Here is a 10320-nt window from a genome sequence, read left to right on the forward strand (position 1 = left end):
GAGGACCTAATGTCTATAAAAAAATCATATCATGATTAGTAAAGGCCGATCTTTGATCGGGCAAGCGGGGGTGCTCAATTCACGACCTTTCCCTTTCGTACCTAAGTTCCCGGGCCAAGATAACTTTGGTGATGACAGACACGTGGCCTTTGGCACGAGTCATGAGTTTCCTAAATTTTTTCAAAAATAAAATATTTAGATGGCGACTCTATATCTAGCAAAGCAATCCAATTTTGGCACTTTTTGATTCAAAATCAAATTTCCAAAACGATTTGTAGGATTTAGACTCTTTGATGTTTATCAGTTTCACGTTATACTTGTGAGATTAGATTCAAAATCGAGGAAGTCCGAACTGTAGGGCTTTCTTTTGAACCTTCCAAAAGGGGGCGCGAAAAAGGCGAGCCACACTGAGCCATCACTAATTCTGATGGATTGAGCGAGGATGATCTAGTTGGTAAGGAAAGGGTACTATGGACAATTGATGAGGCTTTCGCTCTTCTTCATATAGCTGGTAGTAAAGAAACTAAAATGGCTGTCCTTAAACCAAATCTGCTGTCTTACAGAGTCTACCAATGCTAGTCTACAAAACTTGAGGGATATTAGACCGTTCTGAAGCTATGGTGTTACACTACCTTGCAAAAATAAAATGGAACCCCCAATCAAAATTTTATCAGCATGCCAGCTCAACTGATTGCTGCTAAATCATACTAAAAAATTGAACTCAACCCCACAAACTGAAATGCCTGAACAATTCATCTGAATTTGAGAATCCTAGTATTGATCCCATACATTGCACATAGCACCCTTATGGGGGGTAGGGTTACTATGTCCTAGTTTTGAAATGATCTAGGATTTCACTATTCAAACAAGTGGTATCATACATCCTAGAAATGGGAGAGCATCTTGTCCTAAGTTTGGAAGGTACTATGGCTCACTATATGTACAAGGCTCTACTCTAAGGGTTCAAGTCAAGGTGACATTACGAAAGAGTTCTTTCGATAATAACCAGTGAAGATCACAGGAAGCCGGAATAGTCAATATAGCCTCTCTTCGAATTCCAAGAACCTTAAATAGCAGAGCTACCTTTTTTATAGATCTTGAAAAGTTATTAACACAAGGTCTCAAACGTAATGTCAATATAGATATAATGTCACAAAAAGCTTGGCTGTGCTCCCACCACTATCTAGGTAACAAAGGGACTTTAAGTGCACGAATGCATGCAATGCCATGAACAATGAATATATAAGTGAAAAGAAAAGTCATATCATGGAGTTTGAGTCAAGGTTTCATAAAATCCCCAGCAGAGTCGCCAAAAACTATAACATCACCCGAGAGGTACCCACATGCGTTTAAATAGTTCGGACCCTTGATTCTTTAATTTAGTCTCATGAGTGCAATGTGAAACATAGGTGGGAGTCCAGATTTGGAAATTTTTATAGAAATCCATTTTATTTCCAAACCTTTGCTAGAAATGAACTACATCACGAAATCTTAGAGTCGCCACCTAATATTTTCAAAAAACTAGCAAACCCATGACTCGTGCTAAGGCCATTGTTTGTCGTAACCAATGATGCCTAGCTCAGAACCTTAGGTATGAGAGGGGAAGGTCATTAATTGAGCACTCTCGCTCACCCAATCAAAAGATCGACCTCCACTAAACCATGATATGAATTTTATTAACTTTGTATGTCCATATTCCAATTATTTAATAAATCCTAAAATTTACTATGTGAAGCAAACAAGTATAGACTATACTATTTATTTTGGAACTATCCGATTTCATGTATTTTGAAAGAGTTTTGAAGATGTACAACTCAAAGAAATTGAGTTTAGAAACATGAACTTAGACATCATTCCAAATTATGCGACACAACCTCCATCCACCGACATTCCTATAATTATATCAACTAAGCAAGTAGCCACATGGTAGGATGCTAAACATAGTAAGAAAAACACACACGCGAGATCTTAAAGTATACTTACATATTTACCGACATCCTATGAACAACAACAAGACAAAGTTAGCAAAATATGCATGATCTTATATATAAAATTCTAATGCAATTCACTCATGAGATGAAACTAAAGGTTCGATTTCTAATATCTGACATGTGAATCATGTCAAGAATATGAGCTAGCACACATAAATCACATAGGAATTGATTAAATCCACAAATAAAAACTTAGTCGAATTAAGATGCATGAAACATGGATGCAAAGCATGGATATAATAAGAAGAAAAACATGATGCTTATGTACAAATAAAGAAAGCAAGTAAAAGAACGGGATAGAAAGAAGCGGGGTGGGGGCTTATTAAAACACTTTGAATAAATAATTACAAACCGAATGAGAGAGAAATGAAGAAAATATTTCAACAAAATAAAATAAATAAATAAATAAATAAAAACCTCACAAAACACTCAAATAAAACAAAATAGAAGCTTCATCGATCTCGAAAATCGTCGGGAACTATCATGCTCAACGTAGAACAACTGCTTTGTTCAAAGTTAGCCAGCCGGCCGACCAGCTAGGCATAGCAAAACATGTCTTGTTGCAACACTAGAAAAAGAACAAACAAGAAATATGTAGTTGGCTCAACTATCTACTTCCAGTTAGATTGCAACAAGACTAATATGAAATTAAAGTAAGAAACAAATATTAGATAGAAAATATAAGAAAATGAAATAATTGAAAATTCACCTTCTAAAGAAATATTGGACTACTTGATTTCCAAACATCCTTTTGATCACCCTCAAGGTTGCGAATTAAGTTCTCAATTATCAATTCAAAATCTTTGAATTTGAGCTATACCGATGGCTTCAGACAAGTGTAGGAAATGATCACTTGGTTTCAATGAGTTTCTTGGGAGGTTTTTGTAACGAAAAATGAGATATATGAAGGCCAAAGACAGCTTCAAGACAACACTTTTATTTTCAAAGCTTTCTTTTCTTTCTCAAACTCTAATTCAAGCTCATCATTCTCTCTACAATTCTTCTCTCAAATTCATCTCCCCAAATTCAAGACTTGAGCTCTTCTTATATAGGTAATGCAAGTGGAGCAATGGTTGAAGACAAAGTGGAGAACTAATGGAGAATTTAGGGAAGATAATGGCAGTAATGGAGCAGAAATGGAGTTAATGAAAGAAAAATATGGAGCATTACCCTCAATGGATCAAGCACTACGCACTGGAAGCTGAGTATACATGCATTTGGTGCAAAATGGGTCAATATATGGGGTTGTGAAGTGCCCCACCTGGGCCAACAAAAAAAATTAGCCTGAACTATCCTTGGGCAATCAATTAGTCGGCCGATTGGCCGAACAACCGGGCGGTCGACTGGGTAAGGAGAAAGTTGGCCGTTTTGCTTCAATTAAGTCCAGCTTCACTCCGGTTGTCTGACGGGGCTTAAACACTTGACCAAAGCAAGATTTGGGTTGGGAACAAAGCTCAAATTTCATCTTTTTAAGGAGGATTTTGTGGGAAACACATTTTTATTTTCATCATCGGGTGATCAAAAGAAAGCACCCAAATCTTAGGGTTGGTCAAAATAGGGTGTCCACATTTACTATAATGCTTGGCCACGCTTGAGGAACGCCACTCTATGATGTACTCGAAACAATAAGAAATTCCTGATTTTTCAGCTCTAATTTGGAATTGAATGTACTAAGACTAGTCCGAATTTATCCTAACACCATTAAAATCTCATTCGTAACCAATTTGAGCCTCATTAGGTCCCTATGATCCAATTATATTCTATTCTCTCTTGACTTTGCACAAGTTTAAAAAAAATATTGCCTTCAGCGTGTTATTTTATGTATAAAAAAATAAAAAATAAAAAAGAGTTTAGAATTTTAGAAAGTTGTTCATGTTAGTTTGTAAATTTTTCAAAGAGCATTACAATAATATGAAAAATCTTATTTCAAACGAAATTTTAGTAGACATTTTTTGATCGTTCAACTATTTTTGACAAGAGAGGATAAAATGGTCTTTTCACGAAATCTACAAACCATAGTTGGACCGAGCTTTTTATATTTTATTTAGGGGCTACTTTATTATTTAGTTTGGACTAATTTAAAAAAAAAAAAAAAAAAGGTGGCCCAAGCCCAAAATCCATTTTGAAATTTTTTTCCCTCACAGGGTTGGCAAAAAATTACAAAAATGCGTGCGCAACCCTATATGACTGAATCATCCCTCTTCCATGGTCAAATCAGATCCAACAGCTAATTTTTAATTTTTGACTCTTCTGTGCACTAGCTCTTATTGGTATCTAAAAATTTGCAATCCCATATCATTTTTTAGCTAAAAAATACTCCTCTAAGAGCCTATATAAACACCCCTTCACCTTCAATATTTTTCGTTTAAGGTTTGAGTTTAAGAAGCCATTTTCTGAATTTAAGAGATTACTCCAATTAGTTCGAGAAATCTTAGCTATCTAGCCCCTTGGTGCATTGACTTGACCATTCTAGTATAAAGTTTTCGTATTGAGTCTAGTCTCGAGTCATTCATATAAAGATGAGCCGAGAGTTCTTCTAAGCAAAGAGAAAAACTTAAGGGTAGCAAGGACTTCACCATTGCAGTTCTATGGTTCGAAAGGTTAGTGTTTTTCTTTCTTTTTATTATTGTTGTTCATTTTTTGTCTTTCATTTTCAGTCATATGGGCAAATGACCCTTATGCGATCAAGTCATTTTTGACATAGTTTCACATAGGTTAGCTATCTAAAGTTTTGTTTATTTTGTGTATCCCCCATGCATGCTTCCAATCCTTGTCTATCCTCTTATATTCTGCTTATTTCCCTCTTTATGCATACCTCCTATTCTAGCTCTCCTATACATTTATTTATTGAGACATGTCACGTGTAAGTCTTACCAATTTTAGATTTAAAATTGCCATGATGATTAGTAGAGGTCAGGTGTTGTGGGTGCGTAAAACATTCCTCTCTTGTACCTAAGTCCCATAATCAAATTCTCTAGTAATGATTGATCAGTTGCTTTTAGGGAGTCATTTTATGATTCTTGGTCTTTAAAACCAAGTGGAGACTTTGATTTTGGATTATTTCACTACAACAAAACTAAGTTTTTACAAATTCACATCAATGACATACAGTAAATGCAAGTCGTGGTTTCTCACTTTTACAACTTTCTTTTTTTGCATGTCGTAAATAATTTTCCAACCACGACGTGTCTATTGCGCAGGTCATGAATGCTAATAACAATGATTTTTTTTATAGCTTTCAATGTTAGCCATAAATAATAAAACTTTCTATGACGTGCATATGGCATGCCGTTAATACATTAACTATACACGACACGTGTACACAAGTTATTAAAAATATTAAACATTTCACGGCGCACAAAAAGTCAATCATTAAAAATTACACTTTTCACGACACAAAAAAAAACTTATTATTTAAAATATTGTACTTTCCACAACATGCAATTGCTATCGTGAAAGGTGAGATCGAAAAATAAATAAATAAATAAGTAAATAAATAAAATAAAATTAGCGCCAAAATGAAAATTTCAGCGCCAAACACAAAAAAAAAAAAAAAATTTAAAAATAATAATCAAAACCCTAAAACTTCATCTCTAACATCCTCTATTTCTCTCTCAGCTCTCTCTCTCATTCTCTCTAAGTCTCCATCTATTACTTTGTCTCTCTGACATTCACATTTACACTCACACAAGCACGAACCCTAGGCCACCATTCAACACCAAAAAGCTATTACACCTCTCGATTTGCCTCAAAGAATCATCAAGCCCTAACACATCTCTCTCTCTCTCCCTCTCTGTCTCGACAATGGCGAGCACTTTCATTTCCAATTTCCATTACTCCGATAGCCTAACCATCGTCAAAATCTCCGTCTACACCACCATAGTTTGCGAGGCGGTCTCATGGGTTCTAATCTACTGAGCAACCTCCTACAAGTCCCTCAAATCTTCCATCGACAAAGCTTCAAAGAAGCTCGAGACCATGAAGACCGACTCTAACGCTTCCAAGCTCAGCCTCAAGAAGTCCAAGACCAAGAAGATCGATCGCATTGAGTCCAGCTGTGATCTCTCTCTCTCTCTCTCTCTCTCTCTCTCTCTCTCTCTTCAAGTTCAAATCTAGCGCTGTTATCACTCTCGTCCTCTTCGGCCTCTTGAACTCTCTCTTCGAATGCAAGGCCGTCGCGAAACTTTCCTTTCTTCCTACCAGAATTGTCCAGAAGATGAGCCACAAAGGCTTGCAAGGGAAAGATCCGACTTATTGTTCTACGGCATTTTTGTACTTTCTGTGTTCGATTAGTATTCGGACCAATTTGCAGAAGTTTTTAGGGTTTTTGCCACCAAGAGGTGTCGCTAGAGCAGGGCATTTCCCAAATCCAGATCCCAAGAGCAATTGATTTAATCCAAATCCTAATTGATCAATTTTGGGTACCCTACTTCCTTCTTAGTTATTCTGAAATTTTTAGTTTTGGTTGTGTAATTGAGGGATTTTCTAATGAGTACTTGAATTGATTTTAATTCAAATAGAATTTATTGATTTATCTGATACTTGATCTTTAAATATATCCTTTGCTAGGGCTACATGTGTATGTGCAGTTGTGCACTATACAATTTTGATGATATTGGTGTCAAAGTTATTTGATTGATTCTAATTGGTTTTATGGTCATGATGCTTTAAGTTTTGTGATTATTCTTGTAAGAATATAGAAATATGGAGAGAAGAGCTCGAGTAAAATTAGTAGCACTAAAATTGAATGTATGGAATGTAATTTTAGTAACAATACGACTAAAAATAATCGAAAAGTGAGGATTGAAACTAAAAGACAACAAAGATTGAATATTTTCATTACTTGAGTCCAATTATTGAAAAGATGGAGAAGTTGAATACAATGTGATCTATAGAATAGAAGTATGTTGTTGACTTCTGACATATTATGTGATCAATGAATACTAACAAAATTGAAAAGAAAATCTTATAGGAAAGTTATTATGCCATCCTAATAGCTAGATCTTATTGGATTGTGGAGTTAATTCGATCTTGCTTGATCCAATTTTTAAGTCATGCTTTTTCTGTATGTGACTTGTTTTTAGGCTACAAAAAACAAACTAGGAAACAACATTCAATCATTGTTGTAATTAGGCATAAGTAGAGATTTGAAGGAAAGTTACTAACATCTGCATCTCTCGTCGTAATCCACTCCACACTTTCCAACTAGACTTTGTCAGTTTTGCATTCAAATTTCAGAAGATATCTTAAATTGAGTTATATACTTGTTGCATAGTTGCCGTCTGTTTGCTGAGAAAACAGAGGAAGCTGGAAAGAAAATGAATTTTCATAGGCAATGGTTATTTAGATATATCAATCGATTGGGGCTTGATTGGCTTGGTCTTTAACTGAGGTCATCTAAGTGGAATTTATTGCTTGGCTCTTCATCCGACTATTGACATTCTGCTCATTGGAGGTCGTGACTCTGTTTGTCGGGTATGATTCATTACCACATATAAGTTACAGCACACAATGTTATTTTTGTAGTATTTCAAGCTCTCCTTAAAGTGCATATAAAATTTGAATTTAATCTAGAAAGATTATTCCCTTACTTGGATGATACATCATGCTTTCAGGTCTGGGATATCTGTAGCAAGATGCAAATTCATGCACTATCTGGACATGAGAACACCGTTTGCTCAGTTTTTACTCGACCTACGTTAGGCAAAACCTTTTCTGTGGTGGAGGAGAAATGACGGTTTAAATTAACATAGGCACACTTTTTTTTTTTTTTTGCTTTGTTTTTTTCCTCGTTTCTTATGAAATTATTATTGTAGTATGCAGAGTTATTTCCATTAAATTTAGACCATATAGTAGTTTTTGACAGTTTTTACTGGTCCTCTTATCGAAGCTTTCATAAGATATATGTAGGACACTTTCATGGCAATGATTAGTTTGTCAAACACATCAATACCTGTCCGATGTTTACGAAAGGTTTCAGTACTGTTTTCTTGATTGTGATTGTTTACTTTAGGTTTTTCCAGATGAAAAATAAAAGTTAGAACAAAGTTAAATGCGTATGGTTGTCATTGCAAATTCATACGTAAGCACACGTTTATTGCTCTCTGCCTACTACCATTTTGAGACACTATGGACTCGACAAGTATGGTGCCTTGTATCTGTGACATTTGTGTGTCTATGATCACAAATCATATCTTGAAAGTGAGATTCTAGTGATTTAGGTTGAGGTTTGTATATATAGTTATTCTTTATTACGTTGATTACAAGGGAAGCATTAATAGTTTGGTAAAATGAAGCTTGCCGCTTATGGGTAAATAAACTTTTGGAATAATGGTGGTTGTGAAAAGAGAGTTAACTTGAAGATAATTGCATATGAGCTAAGAAGGTGAAATCATAAAATTTTTAAAAGTATTTTTAGATGCTGCTGTATGTGCCTAGTTGGAATTATGAGGACTCCATTCTGAAGGTTGACAACTGTTAGCACGTATGTTGAGCTATTCTAAATGCATTAGTTCTAAAATAAAATTGCATGTGCTGCTTAAAATGTATTTTGTACCTCTAGACTCAATAAAATTGTGACAGAATCTTATGGGAGAGAAATTGTATAAAAATTTTGAGTGGCTTCAACATTAGAATATCTTTCTTCATCTATTAGATATATTATACTTTTTTGTCATGTCAGAGATGCCAGAAGCATAGGGTGATCTAATAATTTATGTGAAAGGACACAATACAAAAATATACATCTGTTGGTGATCAACATGAAAGTAGAGAGAGACTGGGCCCTTTCCTCTCAATGTTGAAAATATAGAGAGAGGGCCTTGGTCTCCAACAAGGATTTGAGCTCTCTGGTATGACAAAGTAGAAAAAGGTTATGCTGTGTAGTTTGTGCATTATAACATTTATTTATAGCAAGGAAGTCATTTTCTTGTGATCAAGCCTCATTGTGAAATGTTTATTCCAGGATCCACAAGTTGTAACTGGCTCTCATGATACAACGATAAAGTTCTGGGATCTTAGATTTGATAATCAATATTTTGGTTTTTATTTTTTGTGCTTTTGTTTGTGTGTTTTTTTTCTCCTTTTAGTTTCTAATGATAGCAATTGATTTTTGTTTGGCAGGCAAAAAATGACAACCCTTACACACCATAAGAAATCTGTGCGAGCATTGGCTTTACATCCCAAAGAGTATGTATCTGTAAATATAATTTGTTCCTTTGCAAGTTGAGTGTTGATGCAATTGAATCAACCCATGATAATGCACTCGCAAGAAGATATTTGCATAAATGTTGCAACGTTTAGAGCTTTAAGATAAGGTTTTTTTTTTTTTTTTTTTTTTTTTTTTTTTTGGGGGGGGGGGATGGTTTAGAACTTTTTGGATGGTTTTGAAGTTGAGGACAATTTTTTATATTTGGAAATATAGTTTTTGGATGACTTGTAATGTATAGACAATTTTTAGATGTTCGAAAATTATAATAGTTTTTTTGATGTTTGAAATAATATCTTGGTGGTTGATTGATACTTATATATGTGTGTGTGTGAAACTTGTTTGTAATATTTTTTTTAGATTGTACAGAACAGGTGAAATAGAACATGTGGAATTAAAAAAAAAAAAATACTAAATATATTCTACGATGGGCAGAATAGGCCATTGTGTTAAATATTTAATGACTATCAATGAGTGTCGTGATTTGTCTCTTGAATTAATGGCGTGCAAAAATAGTCATAGAAAAATTAGACATAACGTATAAGATGCATTGTTAAAAGTTTTAACGACATGCTATGGCATGCCGTTAAAAGTGAATGACTTCCCATTACTGGTCATAATATGATGTTACCTTGTGCGTTGTAAAATTATATTCACGGCATGCATTTGGCATCGTAAAAATCTTTTTTGGTTGTAGTGTTTTTTGTTTGGATACTTAACCTATGTGGGAAAAGGATAAAAAAAATCTATACAGGTCAGATGATGTATTTAAGTGGGCTCCGGTTAAACTCCATTTGACCAAATTTTCAATGATCTTGAGAGATAATGCGATATGAAAATTACAAGCCGATTGCACTTATCCTCCAAGGGGGCTAGTTGCATTTACTCCCTACTGCTAGTGAATAGCAATTTACCTTTCATCTACTAACCTGCACATTTTGACCCACTTAAAAGAACAAACAAGTAGAGCCCCCTTTCTAGAGGAGTAATTGGTTTTTTTGAGGTCATCAATATGTGCATACGGGCTCATAAATATAGGGGTAAACTGATAATTACTAATAGTTTAGGGGGTTTTGGTGTAATTAACCATACACAAATTTCAAACTACTATAATACTCAACA

General features: G+C 34.7%; 1 pseudogene across 1 annotated transcript; it reads left to right on the forward strand.

The window, feature by feature from the left end:
• Positions 1–5580: 5580 nt before the first annotated feature.
• On the forward strand, positions 5581–9516 carry LOC114300569 (uncharacterized; annotated as a pseudogene). The gene is made up of 2 exons (XR_014340179.1): positions 5581–6412; positions 9114–9516. The product of XR_014340179.1 is annotated as an uncharacterized LOC114300569 (transcript).
• The last annotated feature ends 804 nt before the right edge of the window (positions 9517–10320 follow it).

The sequence above is a fragment of the Camellia sinensis genome, chromosome 9 (genome assembly GCF_055761805.1).
Source record: "Camellia sinensis isolate YWXY chromosome 9, ASM5576180v1, whole genome shotgun sequence".
Classification (NCBI taxonomy): domain Eukaryota; kingdom Viridiplantae; phylum Streptophyta; class Magnoliopsida; order Ericales; family Theaceae; genus Camellia; species Camellia sinensis.